Source organism: Anopheles merus, chromosome 2R, assembly GCF_017562075.2.
Source record: "Anopheles merus strain MAF chromosome 2R, AmerM5.1, whole genome shotgun sequence".
NCBI lineage: Eukaryota > Metazoa > Arthropoda > Insecta > Diptera > Culicidae > Anopheles > Anopheles merus.
Window position 1 is genome coordinate 25,601,140 of NC_054082.1, and position 21,997 is coordinate 25,623,136.

The 21,997-nt window shown below is 47.2% G+C and overlaps 1 protein-coding gene across 2 annotated transcripts in view; it reads right to left on the reverse strand.

The window, feature by feature from the left end:
* LOC121589077 (connectin-like) overlaps positions 1 to 21,997 on the reverse strand; it is a 96,103-nt gene that overhangs the window by 34,965 nt on the left and 39,141 nt on the right. The window lies entirely within an intron of this gene.

The following is a 21,997-nucleotide window of genomic DNA, read 5'->3' on the forward strand; positions in this document are numbered from 1 at the left end:
TCGGAGACCGGTTCGGCAGGACCGCTGTCATATGCCACTCAGGGTGACCCGGCGCAGTCTATCGAATTTGCCTGTGCCGAATCGTCCGCTGCCAATTGTTTGATTGATTTGTACCCCTTTCTCGCTTCCTCGGCAAGCCCCTCCGCTTTCACCCGGAATCTGGCCAGAAAACGGTGGTAGGAGTGGTGCGCCCACTGCGCCCCGGACCCGCACCACCGAACGGGCACGCTCGAGAACAATGCGGCATCATTAATCCAGCTGTCAATGTTAATTTGATAGCCATTTTAGATCCCGGCCAAAGCGCAAGCAATCAACTTGTGACGCGCCAAGCGGGATTTAATTAAACCCTGATCCGTCCGTCCCTCCTGTTCGCTCTGTGCCGCAGTGTGCGAACGCAGCCCGAAACCCTATCCCTGTTTAGATGGCAGCCTCTGGGTAGGAGAGTTCTGGCACGGAGACGTTCCGGAGCAGTGACACAAGGGGGTGGCTTTTTTGTTATTATGAGTGTTAGTCCTCCGAGCAAATCAATAAATAAAAATCAGGATTTGTCATAAAAATATGTTCTCTTCGGGGAGTTGTCACGGAGAAAACAAGCAATCCACACTGAAGATGTTCCCTTGAGGGGTAATGTTTTTTTTTGTAGCCCTCGGGAAAGTCTTTTGACTCTATCGGGCCCTTTTCTGTCTCTCTGTTTCCCTCGCTTTTCTTCCACTTGCCCTCGGAAAAGCGTTGGGAAGCGTTACGCAGTGACACAAATCATTAGCTTCTCTAACTAGCGGCCCATTTGTCAGATCCTGTTCACTCTACAGCCTACCTGACATTCCACTAGCCGTGGTGGGCGAGGTGTTATTTGTAGTGTTCAATATTTACCCCGTCCGGCAGAAGGTTACACCATGGCAAAAAGGGGTTCCGCTTCGGCACCGAGCTGAGTCGGGTGTTGTGTACACCTGCACACAGCCCAGCCCCTAATGGCAGGTGTATTGGGTGGCCTTGCTCCATACCTACCTAGCTGCAGGGATCACCTTTAAAGATTTATTGCTGCAGGGAAGGTATGCAAAACAGAAACCGCCGATTGGAAGCACCCCGAAGGACGGAAACAGAAAAGCGAGAAGGGACAGTTTTTAAGGCTGCCCGAGAAATCCATTCACTGCTCGAACATGGCTAAAGTCGAGCATATTGGAACAGGTACCGGCGTGGCAGTTCTTCTCGGCAAAGGCATCGCAGACCTGTAACGTCTTCCACCACCGGTAAGGTGTGCGGCAGGATCTGCAACAACAACAACAACGGCACACAGCAAAAAAACTAAACCGACCCATACGTCAAGGGTTCGGATGGTAGCATTCTGACAAAATCCGTCAAGCAGAACAAAAGGTCTGCGCTAAAGGTCTGCGCAAATGAGAAGGATGCAGAAGTAGCAGCAGCAGCCAAAAATGGACTAAAAGGGAAAAGGATCAACTCGGGGACACTCTCACACACACACGAACACGAGCAAACCCCACGGAAGGATGTCATCTTTGGCGGGCGAAGCGTGAAAAGTGTTCTACCTGTGTGCTTTTCTTTTTCGGTGTCTGTCTGTTCCCAAAGCAAACCAACACGCAGTGCTGAAAACAAACGCACACTGGCCCAAAGGCAAAGGTACGAAGGTTGTGGGGCAGTAGGACGCAAGGTAGTCAAAACCCCGCACAAACCTGGAAGCGAACAAACGAAGATGTTCGGGCTCGTAAAATGATGCTGGTAAATCAAACATGCCCTGACCTGGGACCTGAACCTAGGGGCAGGAGTACGCAAGCAGTTTGGTTTTTAACTTCATGTCTTTCTCTCTCTCTCTCTCATTCGCTTTCGTCTTCTAAACGGTTGCTGTGTCGGGTGTTACGGGTTCGAAAAACCAACAAAGCACAAAGGTCTACAGCTAGCAAAGATGGCCCGGTCCAAGTGTGTGACGACCTAAACCGGCAATGTACGGAGCGGAGAGTTTATGGTGCGGTCTATAAACAATTTTAAATCACACCAACTGGTGTAACATAAACGTTCAAATCACCGTGCCCCGATTGATGGGTGTATTAAATGTGTGGGCTGCCGTGGGTGCCTCTGGTCCTGCAGAGCCCTGTTCCAGCACAGTGGTAGGGGGCATCAGCGTTAATAAGATTGTTTAATCGTTGGTCACAAACAGGACGGCGTATGCAACTGTTTCGAGGGAGCTACAAACCGACCCCAGAAACCGATCGTAAAAAAAAACATTGCTCACTGTTGATTATTTCGAAAATTGAATTTTGTTTGCAAGGGAGAGCCTATCGACCTTCCAGCCTGTGTTCGTTTGCATAAAATTTGCTGAAGATTTCCTTTCGGTTGGTTTGAATCTTACAGAAAAGTTGATAAAATTATTTGTAAAATTTTCACTTTTAAACTAGTTTTCTATTTATTTTATTATTGTTTCATTTACAGAGTTTCTCTAGCCAATTCAACACTGGAAGGATCATTTATAATCCTAAAAAATCCCAAATCAACATTGTACAATGGGTGTCGAACGTACACAAAGCAACCCATGACCAATCATTCGAGTTTCTCTTGTTATTGTGCAAATGCATTTTACTAGCGACGGGAAAATTAAGTTTTCATCGGAAGCGATTCCGGCTAGTTCCGATGTTTTCTAGAATCAATTCCGGATAGAAGGTCTAGAATAAGTTTCCAGAATTGGCTTCAGTATCGGATCCGGAATCATAATCATAAATTTACATGCAAACGATCATTTATCGAAGAGATTCCCATTCTGGAGTCAATTCTGGTTCCGTTATCGGAGAAAATAACGATTCCCTGGTCAATTCTGATTCCGCGAATCCAATTCCGCAATCGACTCTAGAATCGGCCTTGGAATTGGATTCGCGGAATCAGCTCCGGAATCGATTCTATCATAGGAATCGACTCCAGAATTGACTCAGAATCGAACAAGGAATCAGAATCGGGTTGGTCCGATTCCAAGCTTCCACCACTATATTTTACGGCATTTTGAATTCCTTGCTTATGATGTTGAGCTGGCTAGAGAAACCCTGTATTAACGTTACTATTTCCCTTTCCCTTCCCCACAAAACGTAATATAACACATAGCGTAACGTAACGCTCTATTGTTGTATTTTAAATCTGCCACGCAGATAAGCTTTACCTTTTCCATTTCCTCCCGATTGTCACCCAAAAGTTAAACTCTGCCGAGCGGAAGAAACTTGACGCCAACTTTTGCGCTCTCTCCACCACTTCATCTACCTCGATGCTAATTAGGGTCCGCTTTACGCGGCCGGTCATCGAATTTAATTGTGCAGGATTAAAAGATTCGCCGCAAGCGCCGAACCGGTCCTTTCGGAAGATTGAGTAACAATTAGTGAGGGAGAGTAAGAAACACAAAACAAGCCACTGCAAAAAGAAAACAATCGATAAACTAGAGGCTCAAATTTGGGACGAAAGATAAACCAGCGTTGGTTAATTATTTTGAGTGACTGGGGTTCTGGTCCAGTTCGGCGAAGGTGTATAATTGACTCACTGTGGCAAGCTGTTGGAGATTGGTAAAGTAATTAGGCTAGTAATTGTATGATTTAAACTGTTTATGCTACATATACACTGCTCTGCGTAAGAATTGAATAAAAGAAACCCATCATATCAGCTTATAATATTAGCGTTGGATTATGTTAATCAACGGTTAAAGGATTATTTTCCTTGGCGCAAAATTTAATTGGCAAGTTTTTACAGTATTCATTGTTTTTTTTTTGTTCTAACCCCTCGCTGGGTTGAAAACTTTTTGCGCTGATCCCCTGGCCACCGACCCCATCCGGGCAATGTGTTCATTGAAATTCAACACGCAGCAGCTCGCTCTGTCAAGCGTCATTCACCGGTTAAAGTTTCACGCCAGCAAAACTTTTCAACCAGATGACACCAATCCGGTCCACTCCCGGAAGCTTTTTTTTGTTGCACCTATCCCATACCGGTTCTAGCCATACGCCATACGCCATCTCCCAGCCCGTTGCCTGTGAGAATGAAAAGTTCCGCCACTTTTCTCTTCTATACACCAACGGTAAACAGATGAAGGGAGTTTGTTTGCTCACCGTACGGTTCTGGGAGGGAAAAACACTAGGAAGAGAGAGAGAGAGAGAGAGAGAGAGAGAGAGAGAGAGAGAGAGAGAGAGAGAGAGACGGAAAGATGGATAGATCGATGCCATCATCGGGTTCGATACGTTTCGCACGTGGGAAAATGGTTGACTTTTAACGAACGGCGACACACTCACACACTTGCGCTCTCCCGGTTGACACTGATCCACTTCCGGTCGGAAGTCATTTGACGCGACCGGAGTCCGGATTTTGCTTGGCACTAACTAATTTAGCTGTTCGCATTATCCCAGGCGAACCCCGCCGGCAAAGGTGGCAAAGGGCGCTGCTGTAAGGGTAAGCCTTACTGCCACCGCTGCCATCGAATCAAAGGTAGACGCAAACAACTCCTGGCCTCCTAGCACACCTTACTTCGATCAAAGGCAACTTCATCGCAGTGAGGGGGGGGGGGGGGGTAACGGAAGCTGCCCGTTTTCCATGTGTGTGTTTGTGAGTTTGTGTGGAGGAGTCGTTTACTTGTGAAGATGTGTCGAAGTGAAATCAAATAAATTCTATCCTCACCCGAGTGTCAGCCCGGGCAAAGTGTCAGGAAGTTTTCCGATTTAGCTGACCTTCTGCGCTGATGCTTGACGCGTGGAATGAGGCGTATGAATTTTTGTGTGGCGCGTTAACGTGTGCTGGCGCTGGCCGAGCTGGCGTGCAAACAACAGCACAAAGCATCGTTATTTGAAAGGGAAGGACAACATGGAAGCAGTTTCTCGGCACATCTTTGCAGAGTTCCTCAATTCTGCGACATAAGAAATTTGCTTTATCAAACATTTTGAGGCTGTTTTGTGTTGTTTCTCGTTGCTACAAAAAACAACTAGCCCATTCACTACCACTGCATGCTTCGATAAATGCCACAGGGTTTAGCATTAAGATTTTAGCAAAACAGTAGAGTTGAATGCCTCGACATTTGAAGCTGGTTGAGCACCACTTCAAAAACAATCACCAGAACCCGAGGTGCCAAACGAAGAAAAGCAGCAAAATATTAGTGAAGAGTTTTTGCGCTTCGCTGACTTGCCAGCTTCACGCGCCAAAGTCAAAGTTCGTCGTACGGTGAAGATGAGCCAGCGAGATTGCCTGCACACTGCCAAATGCATCTAACACTTCGACAAGAGTGTGTGTGTATGTGTGTGGGTTTGTGTTTTGTGTGCGCTCGTGTACAAATAATCTCGGTCGTGTTAGTGTAGTGGAAGTAGAGGAATGAAGGAAAAACTTCCATCATCAAAGCAACACAAAAAAATACAATCATAAAAAATGCTAAAGTGCATCTCACACCCTGGAAGCTTCTTTCTCCAGCGGAATCAAGCGTTGAGTTGCGGATGCGTTTTTGCGTTTAGTTTTCTGCACCCAAAACGCACCCGCCCGAGGGCATGGTTGAATGGACGGGGTTTGCTGGAAGTTGAAAGTAACACAAATATTTATGATGTTATTAGCCAACATTAGACGGCAGACGGCAGACGCTGTTTTGGGAGGGAAGCTTTGAAGCGTCCGGATAATGAAATCTGTTGTTAGTAGTGGTGTTGATTTATTTAGCGAGGGTTTTTTGATCGTGGCTCGTGGGTGGGTTGATGATCCTTTGTGCTGTCGCGTCCGCCCACCGACGCCCATGCGATAATGTGTTTTTGTTTGAGTTTTTAAAACATTCATTTTGACGAGATCAAGAGCATCGTACCAACTCTTTTTTGTTGGTATCACCCACTCCAAAGAAGTCAAACAAACGCCCAGCAATAACAACAAAAAATGGCTGAAGACAATCGACTTGCAAAAGCTTGCAAATCATCGGGTCCGATGGTATGCTTCTCAATCGCAGGACGATCAATTTACATCCCTCGTCGGCGTCCGTGTGTTTTTTCTTCTTCTCTCCTACTCTCCCCGGCTACCGTTATAACCTGCTGTGTTTTGCAGTTTTGTAAAAAGAAGCTTTTGTGTGGTTGGCTTCTTTCATGGGGACATTCGCTTTTCCCCAGCACAGCAGGACCGTCCGGGATGAGACGAATGGTGCCGAGCTATATAAAGGCAGCTCGTAAAGCATACGGAGAATAGGAAAAAATGGGACAAAAACTCCCAGAAAATAGGGAAAAAGCTGATCCATAGCGAAAGAAACTGACCCAAAACATTCCCATAATGCCGGACAGAGCAGAGCAACAAAAATTGGGATCGTAAAGTCGGACCTGGGTGATACGGTGATCCGCATCGGTTGTCCTCCTGCAACCGATTCCGGGTTCCTGAGGTCATTTTTGACTCGCCAAGAAAAGACAAGAACAATAAAGAAGAAAAAAACACCAGTTCGATGTAAGGAACAACGAAACAAAGCCAACCCATCGTCCGGTAGTTCAGGCGGAAGGAGAATATTCTTCCCCTGTGCCAAGGCGAAGGGACAGGGATGGTCGACTATGAAGGATGGAAAACTGTAGTTTAGCGAGATTCTCACCTTTCTGCAAACGGATCCGGTACAAAGAGGCATGACCCGTTTCCGGGTACCGGGTGACACTGTGGGGGATCGCGCATTCGAGAATGATTCACCGTAAACAGCTCGGGTCGGTTTGATTTTGCCATCTGATGCTTATTCCTACGATTGGGAGTTATATTTTCTCGCTCCATTTTTCACACGATAGAGATTTCTTTTCGTTAAACATGCAAACTTCTTGACAAGCCGCTTAAAAGACTGGTAAATTATTCAAATGCTTATTTTACGCTCACCGATTTCTGTATCTTTTCTTTTTTTTTGTTGGAGCGAAAAATAATACATATTTAAGCTCACCTGGGATGCCTTCGAAAGAGGACACAAACCGCCCCTCCCCTCCTGTTTTCGAGATCGATCCAAATGCGCACAAATAATATTTGTTTGCTGGCCCGTACCGAACGAACCGAAGCTGAACCGATTTGGGCTGGAATAGTTCGTCCAGGGAACCGAGCGGGTGGGGAGGAACGAGTCGGGAAGGAATTTGTTTAATGCATGAAAAAGCTGACACTGCCACCCAAAAAAAAAATCGAACCCGGGTGTAACCAGCCCTGTAAAGGATCGTCTTTCACAAAAGCATTATCAAAAGCCCCCGGTCCCGTAAGGTTGCTGAGATTTCCCTCTGTGCCGGACCCACCGTACCCGGCTTCAATAATCATTGATAGCTTCTTTGATTTGCGTGTGCCAGCGGGGGAGGATCTTTTTGACCTTTTTCCGGGTCTCCCCCGGAATGGTCGAAGGACATGGCGGCGCGAAGGAGTGGAGCATAATTTTTGCATTTTTGAAAGGCAAATATTGAAACCGAAAGCCGGCGCCGGGTAGTGAAAAGTGTTTTAAAAACGATGATTCACAGATTGGGCAGAAAACGGTTCGTAATGTCTTTGGATTTGGCAGTCCGGTTCGGTGGGATGCGTGTCACCCCGTTTCGGGGCGGGGAGATACGTTTTGAATTATTTAGCATGTTTACACGTACTGGGGTGGGATTAAATATTTTAGTAACTGACAAAGCAATATCGAGAAAAAGGGACACTTGGTAAAGCTTCCGCAGAGCCGATGAAAGTGTTAGTAAAGAATTGAATTTATGAAGAAAACAGGGTTTCCGTGTTTCTTAGTGTTGAAGGGAACATTATAGTGCAAGATAGATTGAAGGTGCACACATAACTGGTTGGCCGTTTGTAACAAATAGCTTTTGTGGTGATTGTTTAATTGTTTAATTGTTTGTTTCTCGTTCAATGGATAATCGTGATCCGTGTGAATGTTCTTAAGTCTAATATTAGTTTAAAATAAGCAGAAAGATCAACTTAATAACTCCGTTCGAAGGCAGTTTTTAAAGGATTGCACTGAGGTTCCAAAATCAAACATATGACGAACTTCATGAAAGACTCAAATCATGGAGTTGAGGAGGTCTCTAGAGCCATATACAGTTTGACTACGGTTCAGGGCAAGTAACGAAAGAGAACGAAGCTTAACGACAGGCGCCTAAAAGTTTAACTGTTGGAGCAGGGATGGACAGTCGATGTTACTTTGCAGTAAACGAAACCGTGTTGTTGAGGGCTAATATGAAGACGTGAGTAAACTTGTTTGGATTACTTTCTCAAAAACTATGGCTCCAGCACTGAGTGATGTTATGCCTCTATAGTTGGCTGCCTGTTCCTTGTCACCTTTTTTAAATATGGGGACAATCCATGAACTCTTTCAAATAGAGGGAAATTCCCATTGTTGTAGTGAAAAATTTAAAGTGTTGGTGAAGATCGGCGCAATGGACTCACAGCATCGGCTGAGAATGATGGCAGGAATACCATCTGGGCCAGGACTAGCTTTGGGCTTAACTGCTTTGAGCACATTTAGTAAAGGTTCTTGCGATATATTAGTTAAATTTAGGTCAATGACATCATTAGGAGTATTAATTAAAGCGTTGGTGATAATATTATCATCAGTAGTTGAGATTGCGTATGCCTCCTCAAATCTACACTCAAATATGTCGCAAATATCTGAGGCAGTTGACCTGCCAAGGTAGGCGTTACTGACCTTCTGCATGAAAATGCATGAAATTATGTACATCGAGGACTGAAAACAGCGTCAACACTTTTCCAATCTTTCCACTATACATCCACGTAACGCCTCTATCGCTCAAAGAGAACAGCACGCAATGCCCTTACCTTCAAAAATGTGTTCCCTCATAAAGTGGCATTATTTGTCATAAACACAACCCAACCCACCGTCCATTTATGATTAATGAAACTCGTCCTCTATACATGTTTTACCGATCGCTTCCAAACATCTTCCAACCAACACCCGACATTTGAATGTGATCGTAAAGATTTGATTGGCTTGGCTGTATTGTGCGTTGCTTCCCTTTTCGATGATGGCACCCCCCGCCAAAAACAAGATGCCCTTTCTTCTGTGTTTGGAACCAGTGACAGCGACAAAACTCTAGTGACAACAAATAAAAGCACCCCCGGCGCGACAAAGTGTGCCCATTTGTTTTTGGCGAATCCTTTTTTCCCCCTTGGTTGGGGCATCGCACAAGCGACCTGCTTGTGGGCAGCGTGAAATGGTAGAAGCAATGGCATAAATCCTCAACCTCAAAACCTGCTCGTACTGTTTCGCTGTACGTTTCGCCGCCGCTTTTATGAAACAAACGCGTGCACCATTCGTTAGGATCGTCACTGTAGCAGCAAACGGGAAAAGGCAGGAGAAAGCAGAAAGAAAGACCCTGCGCCATCTCTCCGCCAAACCGGAATGAAGCAATCCCAACCGGCCAAAAGGGCAGTGAAACTTTTGGTGCTTACGCTTTTTGTCACGAGGCAAATAAAATCACAACACGATGAAAAGGAAAAGTAAAGCACCACGAAGTCTTGAGAAAGCGAAAAACCCGACCCATGTATTTTCCGTCCCCCACGTTTGATCACATTGCTCGGTGTGGGAAGCGTGTGTTGGCGGTAGGGTTACGCCTCGTTCCCTGGTCTGCTCGCTGAAAAATATGTTGCAATGCGAGATTGCACACGGCTTTTGTGCACGGTGTCCCTCGGCAAGGCTGGTTCGTTTGAGTCCAGCTAGTTAATATTCCTCGACGACTTGCATCCGGTTGCAAAGCTGACGCGTGTGGCCCACTCACTCACCCACACAAGCCAACGGGAAGGCGGAATGCCACGTCTTGCGGTGGTCGCGCAAATATATGGTGTGAAAATCTAACCCCTAGATGGATGGGATTTCTGGTCGGGGGAGCAAGTTAGCCAACCACGGGTTGAAAAGTTTCGAAACAGCAAAAAGAAAACCGGCCCCCGCAGGAAGAGCACTCACGATCTGAAGGCCAAGTCTTGGGCTAGCGCGCTAGAAAGAGTGCACACCCGGGCGGTGTTTGCGTGTGCGGTTTTATTTATTGAGACACTTTATTACCTTTTCGCGCTCCGTGCTTTGCCTTCCTTCCCTATCTGGGATGGTAATGCTCTTTAAGCAACGGATCGGTGTGAAAACTCGGTTGTCCCCCCGGGTTCCGGGTTGCATACAGACCGGCCCTCACGGGCGAGGAAGAAGCGCAATGCAATTTCCCGACCAAAGCCGGACGCTCACCGTCCGGGCCGCTCAAAGGCCTGGGCGGCATTTGTTTGCCCTTAAGTAATCGAAATGAATCTGTAATGATGGAACCGGTGGAACTCGACCGATGAAATGGAGGAACAAAATGCAAACGGCGAAAGCGGACGCCGGGCACCGGTTCGATCCTGCCGGGCGGTGGTATATAAGGCAACCTGCCGAGAGCGTAGGTTTCCCGAGGATTTTCTTCTACCACTGGCACTGCACTCGGGATAATCGTCCCGCGCACGGAACGCTGCCACTCCTCTGGCACCGTGGGAGGAATCTCATTTGGTAAAATGCATTTTATTTTGCGCTCTCAATTCAATTTCAACTATTCATTGCCTTTTTATGCTCGGCAGTGCTCGTCGCCGCCGCCGCCGCTTAATGGTTTGCGTCCGAACCGGGAGGGGGAATGCATACTGTCAACGGGAGCAGCAGGGGGTTTTGTCTTGTGCAGCTGTATGCAGATTGAAGCTGTTGATTGCCATAAAAAGGATTCAAAAAAAATTGAATCACCCTGAAACACACTTCACAACATACGCTACGAAAGCGGGCGACCAAGCGGACGGAGCCGGTTGCTCATGAAGGTCGCTGGTTGTGAAACGGGGCGACTTTGCTTGGGCATCCCGTGAGCACGGGCAGGAAATGTAATTTATTTCACATCAAACACGCTGTACGGGAATGCAGTTGTGTAAGTGTGCATTTTAAAATTGTGCATTAAAACCACGCTCAGTCTGCTCATGCGTGGGCCAGAGTTAAGCAGCTCGCGGCTCGGTGCCAGTTAAGCTGCAATCATTCGCCGTCGTACGGTGCAAGCAATAATGCTCACAAGCTCATCAGCATGCACCGAATGATGAACCAATTTCGATGAACGTTAAAGTTTTCCACCGTGCACGGTTGCCGTTCGTTAAAGTGCTCGTAGCAGTAGGATGGATAAAGTTTTGAAATCCCGACTCTGGGGTGAACAAAACCTGGGCGAGATTGGGATGTTTGAACAGTTTGAACAAGTTCCCCCGGGGCCGTATCGAATATGTCTTGAGATGTCGGTATCCACGGTCGGTAGTGTGAGTAGCGTTGGTGGGCTTTTATTTGTGTGTGTGTGTGTGTGTGTGTGTGTGTGTGTGTGTGTGTGTGTGTGTGTGTGTGTGTGTGTGTGTGTGTGTGCGTGCGTGTGTGTGTGTGTGTGTGTGTGTGTGTGTGTGTGTGTGTGTGTGTGTGTGTGTGTGTGTGTGTGTGCGCGCATGTGTGTGTGTGTGTGTGTGTGTGTGTGTGTGTGTGTGTGTGTATGTGTGTGTGGTGTGTGTGTGTGTGTGTGTGTGTGTGTGTGTGTGTGTGTGTGTGTGTGTGTGTGTGTGTGTGTGTGTGTGTGTGTGTGTGTGTGTGTGTGTGGGTCCGCTCACTCACATTCAACTCGGCTTGCTCCATATTCAATCAACTGCAAATGGAAGCGCCACGTTTTTTTGTTCTATTTTCGCTCTAAGTTACACTGCGTGAAATTAAAATAGCACCACCATGGTTTTTTTAACAATTATTGTAGAAAATGTTAAAATAACCTGTTGTACACCTTTCAAGCACATTAATTTAACATGCATGTAACATGGATCTTTTTAAATTATGCACGATTATTTCTCAAAATAAATTTCAATGGTCGATAAATGAAGAATCAATACTAAGCGGTGTTCCAGTTTAGAATAGCTTATGTAAATCGTGCATGATTACCATTTAAGGTGTTAAAAATTTTGTTGTACCAAATTCTGCAACAAATCAAAACATGACATAACATAATAACCAATATGGATTGCTAATTTCTGTGCATTTTTGTGACAGTATTTTTACACCAGGAAAGACTGTGAACTGTAAGACTCTTTCTGGGTGAAGTTAAGGATAAAATTGAAAATTATGATGTGTGATAACACTACTGAGGCGTTTAAACATAAACGCCAAAATGCATAAAATGCACAAAAAGTGTCGTAAAATGATCCAAAATACATTAAATTATCTAGATACAGCAGTTTGGCACACAAATAGTCCTACAAACAGTTTTACAATATGAATGTATAGCACTTAAGTTTAAAAATGTCGTTACAATGCAGCATACATTAGACTACTTAATTCTGTATAATTGGATCACATTCAGGATAGATCAAGTATCACTCGTTGTAATTTTCCCCATATTTTATCATCAATGTAATGTGCTTGAAAGGAGTAAAACAGGTTATTGAAAAATTCTGAACTTGAAAAATTCTAATTAAAAACCAATTTTTGCCAAACAAAAGAAAAACATGCTAGTGCTATTTTAATTTCGCACAGTGTGTGGGCCTGTTTAAAAAAAGACAGCGAAAGCCGAGTCGAATCTTCCGAACAAAGCAAAAGCACGGTGGATGCTACGGGTACGGAGGGTGGCCCTTGTCCAACACTCAATTATTTACGGCCCAGGTTCGCTTATTAGAATTTTAATTAATTTCTAACGAAGGTTGGAGCAATATTTTCATTACTGGCAATGCTTTTCATGAGAGTATCTTGGTAACAATTTTTTCCCCCATCGTGTTTGCATCTTTTGCTCACCCAACTTACGGGGGCTATGGAACCCTCTTGCTGTGGATCGTAGCCAGATTGCATCGCCTCTTCAACACGGGAAGACGCTTCCGGGGAGCGCTCTTTGCGGGGCGCTTCAGCAGATAAAAGCAGAAGAAACGTGAACGGAAACGGAAAATTAGTGTTCCTTGGCGAAGTACTCGGAGCTGCGAGGAAGTAGAAAGAAATCGCTGTCTTTTATTCCTTCGACCCTGCCCCATGTTTCGGAATCGGTGTTGCGATGCTGAGCTGGTGATGCGGAAGCTGCTTCTTAAGATCCTGCTCGCTGTTCGCCTTTCTTTCGCCCACGCGAGCGCGCGCGCGCGCATTTCTTTGAAGAATGGACGCACACACGTACAAAAAAGAGGGAATACAAAAATTTCCTGCTTCGTGGGGCAAGTGCACACGACAAGGTTTCGACATACGGCAAGGTTTCGACCCGAAATCCCAAATGCAACGAGGCCCAGACCACGTGGTTAAAAATGGAGGAAAGAAAAGAAAAAAACTCCCCGGATAAGCTTCCGACGCGAATCGACTGATGTGGCCCGAGACGTTCGTTAAGACACTCGCTGACTTTCTTCTGTACCGGGGCACTATGCTTTTATTACCGCGCGAAAAGCAGGTTTCCCGTTTTTTGTGAGCCAAAAGCACCGTGTATGTGTATGCTCGTTAGTGGCCCTTTGCACGACACGACCCCGGCACGGATATCATCAAAGGAGTTGAAGGACGCGAAATGCATTGGTTACTTGCGGCGGGGGATCGTTCCGCCGCTTTTATTACAAACAGTTTCGCTCCATTTCGGTTGATCTTGTGCTTGAGATTTTCGATCGATCGTGGCGCAATTTGATGGTTGCCAAGGGGCCAGGAGCGCGGGAGTTGACTGAAAAAGACACACTTTTGTGCTGCACGGCGCTGGCTGCCGGAAGTGGATCCTGTTTTAACGTTTCACCCGAAAGCAAACGACCAAAAACGCACGCTTACACACACACACATCGTTCCTTTTTGGCACGCAATTAATGCAATACGAGCGTTCTTTTCATTGCGAGAGAAAATTGAAAATTCTCTGCAGTGAAAATTTTTACAACACACAAGCCCGGATAACTACTTTTCTACGTTTTCCCGCTTGCCAGTAGCGCACCCCAGGCGTACCAGAGTTTTGTGCTGATTTGAGGTTATGTTATGGGAAATCGATCCGGTGCAGCAAAAGGATCCCTTTCTCGCTGCGATGGGGAATGGGAAAATGCTCCGGTTTCCCCGGGCAGCGTAAAGCGAGGGGAAATGTTTCAAGCACCGGGCAGAATCCGACGGGGCAGCGTCATAAAATGAATAAAATTTTATTGATGATAATTTCCCAACCCAACTTTACCCACCAACGATCCACCAACGAGTACCGTACGTGACCCGCTGCAGGAGTGTGGATCGAATCGGGCCCTTCAGCCCGCCACTCTTACGTGTCCTGGTGAGCTGCGGGAGCCACAATCCGGGCGCCACAGGGTAGTTGAAAGTTGAATTGAATTATTTCGGAATTAACAACCCCGTTGATGTTGGTTTCCGCGTAGTAGGGCGAGGGTTTCCTTTTTTTTTTGGCACGCACATTAGCGAGGTGGGTTGTTTTTGGCCACGGCTGTGGTTCGGGAGGGTATCATGTTTACAAATGCTTTTAACTTGAGCTTGCCATAACCCGCAAAATCGATTGTATGGTTTTAAAAAGTGTTACGAATGTGTGCGGGTGGGATGTGTGTTGGATATTGCAACGGGGGCTGGGATGCATCCGGTGGAAATGTTTGGGGAAGTAACATGGGAAGTAATTGAATTGAGCAACCGAATTAAATGAGCTAAACTTAATTACAATTAAACATTATTGGTAGTATCATGGTTGGTATGATCTAAGCCGTACCAAAGCTCGTTATCGTTTCAAATTACGGACGGATCGATCTTTCCAAGCGTAGGAATGTCTAGGCACCATTTGACTTGCTGCAGACCAACTACTGCCTACCCGCAAGAGGTATTTAATACGTTGAAATCATCACAAAGCTCCTCTAGAAAGTATTACTGAGTTTGTACAATTGCATCACACCTTGTCCTATCTAAGCTTCTAATAGTCACAAAAGCCTCTCATAGAAGGTATTTATGATGCATCCTTAGAATATATTTCTTCACAATCTCACCTTGTATGTCAGCACATCTCACTGCTGTCATCAGTTATGTTTGGTAGACGTTGTGTGATGTTGTCTATTAAACAAGCTTCAACACAACTATGCACACACAAGCACGATTACATGCGCTCAATTGCATTGCCGAATACTGGATGGATCAATTGCCCCTTGTTGGTGTCCGCAATGCATTCCCGTGGCTTATCGCATCAAACGATGCAACGGATTATCGGCAACTCCCCGCGGAGTCGGTGCTTGCAAAAAGCCTGCACCACACAAAGTGCACCCCAGCACCCGAGCGAAACTGTTTGACTTTTGACGTGGAATGCTTTCTTTCTTCCGCAGTGAAACCCACGCCGCCCGCTTCCAGGACAGCTCACGCTTGTCGGATATCGAAACGCTTCCCGCATTGCATTTTGCTCCGGCGAATGATCGAAGCAGCTTCGACAGAGTGGTTGCATGGATATCGGAAAACGTGGAAATAGCTAGCAAAGAAATCGCACGTGAGTGCACGAACCGAGCGGAAGTCACACGAAGAACCACCCTGTCGGTGAGAGTGAAATTCGAAGAGCGTGCTTTTGTCGGTCCCGGGCAACGTCCCGCGCGAGGCCAATTGACGATACTCATTCACAATTCACAGCAGCAGCAGTTGGCAGCCAGACAGGCAGGAGCTGGGGTTTTTTTTCGCTGCGTCTGCCCTGTCCCACAGGTTCCCCGTCCATCCAGGGCACCCGAAGTGTAATCGGCTTATTCCGGTTGATTTTGCGCTTGTAAGTAACCGTACTTTGGCAGGGTGTTTTTGCTTGGCGGAATCGGAAAGCGCTCATGTTGGGGGAAGCAAAATTTCGTGCTGCTTCCTGTGCAAAAAAAAAAGCGAAACCCATCGAGCGGATGTGTCGATGTGCTTTCTTGGCGCTTTTCTTGCGCGTTTTTTTCTTCGTTTCTTGAGCTCTTTCGTTTCACTTCCTGATGGACGTCGTCGGTGCTGCTGGTGGACCTCGCACGTACGGGGAGCCTTGCAGTTTCTTGCACTTCGCTCTTGCATCAAGTGCAGTGAAAAGTTGTTGCATTTTTTCCTCTTCTTTGAACACGTCCAAGGATCAAGACTGGCAAAGTGTACCTCGCGGGAAATCAATCTTCGCTCGCCGGAAAGTTGTACCGACCGTGCCTGGACGGTGACGATCGGTGGCGATCAACGGGCTTAGACTTCTTAGCTGGCAGAATTACCACCCGATTCTTGCTTTTTATTGCTGTATCGCTCGCTACTCATTGTAACAAGCATCCTTCGAGCAATGGTTGGCAGCAAATAGTTTGAACTTTTGCTCCTCCTCGCACCCCTCCGTCCCGTCACGTACCAACGTTTGCAGGGTGGTGGATTATTTTCATTGCACCCTGTACCATCCACCCTCGCCGAATGTGGTGAAACTTTTCAGCATGATACTGACGAGCGAGACCATTTTGCGCGAAACCGAGCGCCGTCTTGAACGGTGATAATGGTCGACGGGTGAAGAAGAGGGGGGGGGGGAGAGGGAAAGAATGGATGATGTGTCTGTTCACAAACGATTTCTGTCGGCTAATAAATTGATCCTGATGGATCCTGCAAAACTTGCTCTTTGTTGTGTGTTTAAAGAGGAATGAAATCGGTTCCGAGAGCAGCAAAGCACAGTGAGCTTTTGAAATGGGTGTTTCTTTTTTTATTCCAATCAAATTATGCTGCCAACCGACACCCGTGGGAGTGGGATGAGTGTATGTGTGTGATGATGCGTTAAGAAACAATCCCATTGATGGTCAATTCTTTTGTTCAACTGTCCCAAAAAGGTGGAATGTTCATTGCGAACGCACACATCCCACTCAATGTAACGGTCTGCGTTGAGCATTCGGGAGGGGAAGCTCTTGTCTTTGCCAAGCCACCGAAGAAAGCTAAGCGAGAACGGGGCCATGATTTCGTAACATCGTACCAAAGTGCCTGCCCAAATCTTTTGTGGACTGAAATTGTCACAATACGAAAACAATCAGATGTTTCGCTCGATGGGATGCTCTCGTTTGCCTTCGTTCCCGCAGGGCAGGAAAGGGCAATGGGTACGAAGAATCGAAATCCAATTTTTCTTCAGATCCGATAACGAGGCGCCCATCGTTTGGTGCAGGGCAGGGTCCATCCGGGAGGCAAAAAGTGGACGAACTCGAAACAGATGGCGGATCTAGGGTGATTGGAAATTTATATATGTTTTCCAACCCCCGGCTAGCCAAAAAGCTGAATTATTGGAACATGCGCTTGTCCATGCGGTCCGGGTCAGTCTGGGCCGGGTCTCGCACCCAACCTTTGCGAAACTTTTCGTCCCAAGGTTCGGTCCGGGATCCGTGAGATGGGATCTTAACGCAGCAGGTTTAGCCCTCTCTTGCTCGCTGTTTTGAGATACGACACCATTCTTTATCTTTCGTCCCTTGAATTGATGTCCGGTGCCATGGCGAAGGGACACCCTGGACAACGAACGAAGCAGATCCGATAGGTAAGATAGTGAGCTAGTGTTGTTTTCTTCTTCATCTGTTTTTTTTTTCCAAGAAAGCAGCCCGTCTCTAGGATCTGTGCAAAACCTTTCGATCATGCCGAGCGACAAAAAGAGCGAGCCCTGTGCGCGCGATTGTGATCGCAATTACTGGCGCTGGAAGATGGTAGCCGGCCAGCCGGCCGACCGGGACGGGATAATCAACAAGAAGTCACCGGATGAACCGGCACGGACCGGTTGATGGACCGACCCGCGAAAGGCGTAATTGGAAACCGTTCCAAAACGGATCGCTTCATTTACCACTGATTAAGGATAATGGAACGGACGGAATGGTACAGAACAAAGGCAAGTGAGAGAGCAAATTGTTGAAAACTGGCGAGGAAAATGCCCCGCTGGCTAATAGTGCGCCGGAACGCGCCCTTACCGCGCCCGTCCCCTGGTCCATGGGGTTGAACAATTAGCGAAGAAATTTTAGCCTCTAAATGAGCGACTGCTTTGCGAGAGTCATTTCCGTCCGGGCGATGTTGGAAGGTGTGATGCTTAAAGTGTCCGGTTGTCGGTAGCGTTCAGGTGCACGGCGAGTATTCCCCGTTGGCCGCTTTCTATTTGTGGCTTTGTGTGGCTTTTTCAATGAACTTTTGAGAGCGCACAAAGTTTTTCTCCCGCTTGGTATGCGGTTGAAGCTTAATACACTTGCTCAACACTCTCCACTCAAGAAACCACTCGCTACGGTTGGGAGGTTGAGTTGGTTATTGAATTTTAAAGCCAAAAATCACAACGGAATTCTTCCGAGGAGCACCTTACGCCCTTCAGCTTAGAAATTGGTCACCCAAGTTGCCAAATGAAACTTCCCCGAATTCATATGCGAATGTCGAATGTGGTTGCTCCAACCCGGCTGGGCGCTCTTATCGTGCACCTGCCAGCTCACACTGATTCACATTCTCGGAAAAGAAGCAGCTAATTCTTCTTGCTTCTGAGAATGAATTTTCCTGCTCAATTGTCTACCAGAACTGTCCTGTTATATCTAGCGTGAGTGTGCAGGGAATCAACCCTACGCCAATCTTGAACCACTAACCGTATGACCCAGTGGCTTGCCGTCGCCGACTGCCTTTGTTCGTGCATCAGAGCGCACCAATTTCGATTTTAGTTCGGGGGTTGATTTCTAGGAAAGAACTCGAAACCGAAATACCACACACCACCGCTAGCGGACGTTCTGTGTCATTAAACCGCAAAATTGCAGTCATCGTTCGCATTGAACAGTCATTCTTGTGCGATTGCACCCATACCGTACGCCCGGGAACGGTCAAGGTGACAGACGTGCAGGGTCGGCTTTGTCGCCTGTCACAAAATCGAAGCAAAAAAGTAAAGTCCTCCCGTCGATTATCGTTCATTTCTGGCTCACCTGGTGAATTTTATGAGTGCGTGATGAGAAATTTAAAACGGAAAAATGCATTGCACCCATTGTTGAAGGTGATGCAAGACAGGGAGAGAGAGAGAGAAAGAGTGGGAACGCGAATGAACGAAATCGTTTTTCCCATTGTCCATTAAATTGGGCCAATTGTCAGCCTGCGGGCAGTCCCCTTGCTGTCCACTTTCGCCCAGAAAACCGCCCGATCCAACCGGTCACCCGATTAAGCAGGGTAGGATTACGTGCTACGCAGATAGAGGGTTGTGTCCCGTCTAGCCTTTCCGTTTGGCTCTCGGCAGCCTGCACTCGGTACCCGGAACCAGCAGCATTATGATGTTATGAAGTTTAAAATTCATGAACCGTTGCATATTGGAGGATCCCCGTCGTAGTAGTAGTGGTTGTGTCCGGGCTAGGGGTTGGACTGGGATGAGCGTTGGTTAAGTTGATTAAAAACGTGCCGGCCTGAGTGTGCTGTCGCACTGTCCGGGGAAGATTTATGTCTCCATTTGCCAGGAGAGGGCTTTGGTGTGATTTATTGTACAGATTTTTCGCTTCAGAGGCCAACCCAGAAGCCAGACCTAAGATGCATCGAAATCTCATATGAGAAAGTCTTAAGCATGAAGGAAAATGGAAAGCAATTCATCAAGGTTTTGAGCAAGAATTTGATAAAGGTCATTAAAAGTTTTCCATGAACAATTTTAACAGTGACAGTGATCTTCAGACTAATGTCACCATGTATCTTCTCCAGCTCATTGAAGTCCAGTTTTATTGACGCATGACGAGTGCGGAATTAGCATAACGGAGCCGATTCTATTCCCGGAGCTGTAATGAAATCATTATCCTCACCGGTTGTGTGCCTTGATGGACAAGTGAGCAAGCAAGCAATTGCTGGCGTTTCTTGGGAAGATCGCATCGACATTTGTTCATTTTCTTGGTGACATTTCCAAGGCAAAGGTGTGCGCTGTCGTGTCTTAGGGCCTTAATTAACGTTAGAACACACTCTGTTCGGTCTCGAAAGCCTACATCGTACGTGAGCATTTTTCGCAATCACGAGTTTTGCGGAAGGCCCGGGATCGATGTATTAGGGCGCTGTACATGGGAATATGGTGAAACAATTTCATCAACGAACGACCGAGTAGGCCCAAGCTGGTAAGCTTTTAATCTCCCTCCCATTAGCCCGAAGACGACAGGCACAATCCATCGCAAAAACAAATCACTACGAATCGAGGTAAACGGGACACGGGTTCCAGCATGTCCTAGATGACAAATAAGAATGTTGTGGTATTTCATCGTGTGCTGGTGCTGGTTTATTGCGTGCCGCTTAATCCTTTCCTGTGTTCTTTCGTCAAGGTGTGGGCCAGCGATTGGGAAGCCATTTTTCTGAGCAGACTCCTTGCAAAAGGTGTCAGCCCTGCTGTGCGTCTAATCAGCATACTCATCACGGACCAATCTGGCCCGTACGTAACGTATCGATTGGCACCGCAGCATAAATCACTGGGGAAGGCAGGCCACTTGGGTCTTCTTTTAATGCCTTCCGGTTGATCTACGGTGACCGTCGTCCTGCTACACGGGTACTCGAGATGATGATTGGGTCGTTCGGTTGCACGTCAAGGGCCGGCTGCGTTGGACCTCGCTAGCAGCGTCGACAACGTTTGATGTTTGCTAATAAGATGACCTAGGTGGACGGATCTCCTGCCGCAACGCGGAAGCTCGGGGAAGTGTAATTTCGCAAGCCGACCGTGCCCATTCACACTGTTCCGGTGAGGGTAAAAGAGCAGCGGCACAGGATGTTTTCAATAGCAAACAATATCTGCTACCGACAGAGCTGACACACCGCTGCGACATGTGGAATCGTGTAATTGCATGCCACCGTGCAGCACCCAAGTGAATGGCAAGACATCCGAAAGGGTTGGCCAACCGTCGGACGGGCGGCGGGTTTGGGCAAGGAAACAAGTGCACGTGGCAGTGGCAGGAACAAAACGACACTGGGTCTTGTAGCGTTTCCGTCCAATGGGGTCGCATTGTCAGCGCTGCTCCCCGGAAGGCGACGAGGAAGAATTAATCGTTTCTAATATCCTCATAACCCGCCGGGACGGCACTGTCGGCAGAGCTCATACCTTCCTTCCTATCTCGGCCGAGGGCAAGGACCGTTAGGGTCGTGCTCGAAAATACCTCCTTGCTACCTTGCTGCTGCGGTTATTGTGTGGCAGCACAACACTGGTGGCGTGCTGGCAGCAGGTTTGGCGCCGGCTTACATAACCTAACACCAGCTCCGGCACACGGCAAGCTCGGGTACATGGCACAGCATTCAAACTTAAACTATCCGTATCAAATGGCACATAAACATGGGCATCTAATACTACGGCGGAAGCGATTGCACAGTGAGCTTTGCTGGCCGAACGGTGGATAAAACTTATTGTGCGGTAAATATTAAATTTTGAACTACATCTACTAGATGAAACCTTGGCTTAGCTTTTCAATATTCATTTCCGCCGCTTTGAAGATGCTTCTTTCGAGTACTTGCTTTTTTCTGCATCTTCTAATGCTTTTGGCCTACAGTGTTTAGGTGGCACAGTGTGCTCCCAGGCATTTGGTCTGCCATCCACGCTAGCCCGACCGAACAAAATCATCCGTTGTATCGAAATTGATGTTAGTGTTTGAGCCCCTTCCGCCAGACGCAGCTTGTACGGGATCCGGGTGGTCGTTTGGGCCGGTACTGTGTACGTGCGGTAAAAGATTTGCCTTAAAATAGGTCCCACCGGAGTCAATTCCCGGCTCTGCATGAGACGACTACCGGGCACGGGCAGTGACACAAACCCTCGGTGCACAGACTTGCCCGGTACCCGTAGAGCCCGGGCGTCGGAAGGCATCGGTCCTTATAGAGCATTGAGTGTATCATGATCACCGCAACAAAGGTGCTAACAAAACATACTGTAAGTTGATACTGAACAATACCAAAACCCCGAACGTTCAACTTCCAGCAGCGGCAGGAGAGTTCAGATAATCATACCTTAGCTTGGTGAGCGGGTAAAGTTCAAGCTCCCGGCTCTGTATCTCCTTTTCGGAGCATCAGCAATTGCACGGATCGTGTGCCGAGCGTTTGGTACCGATGGACCTCCCCTTCGGTGTAAGTGCGGTTACCGACCGAGGCCCAATTGTTACGCACTAGCTCAGCCCCGGTTCCGGG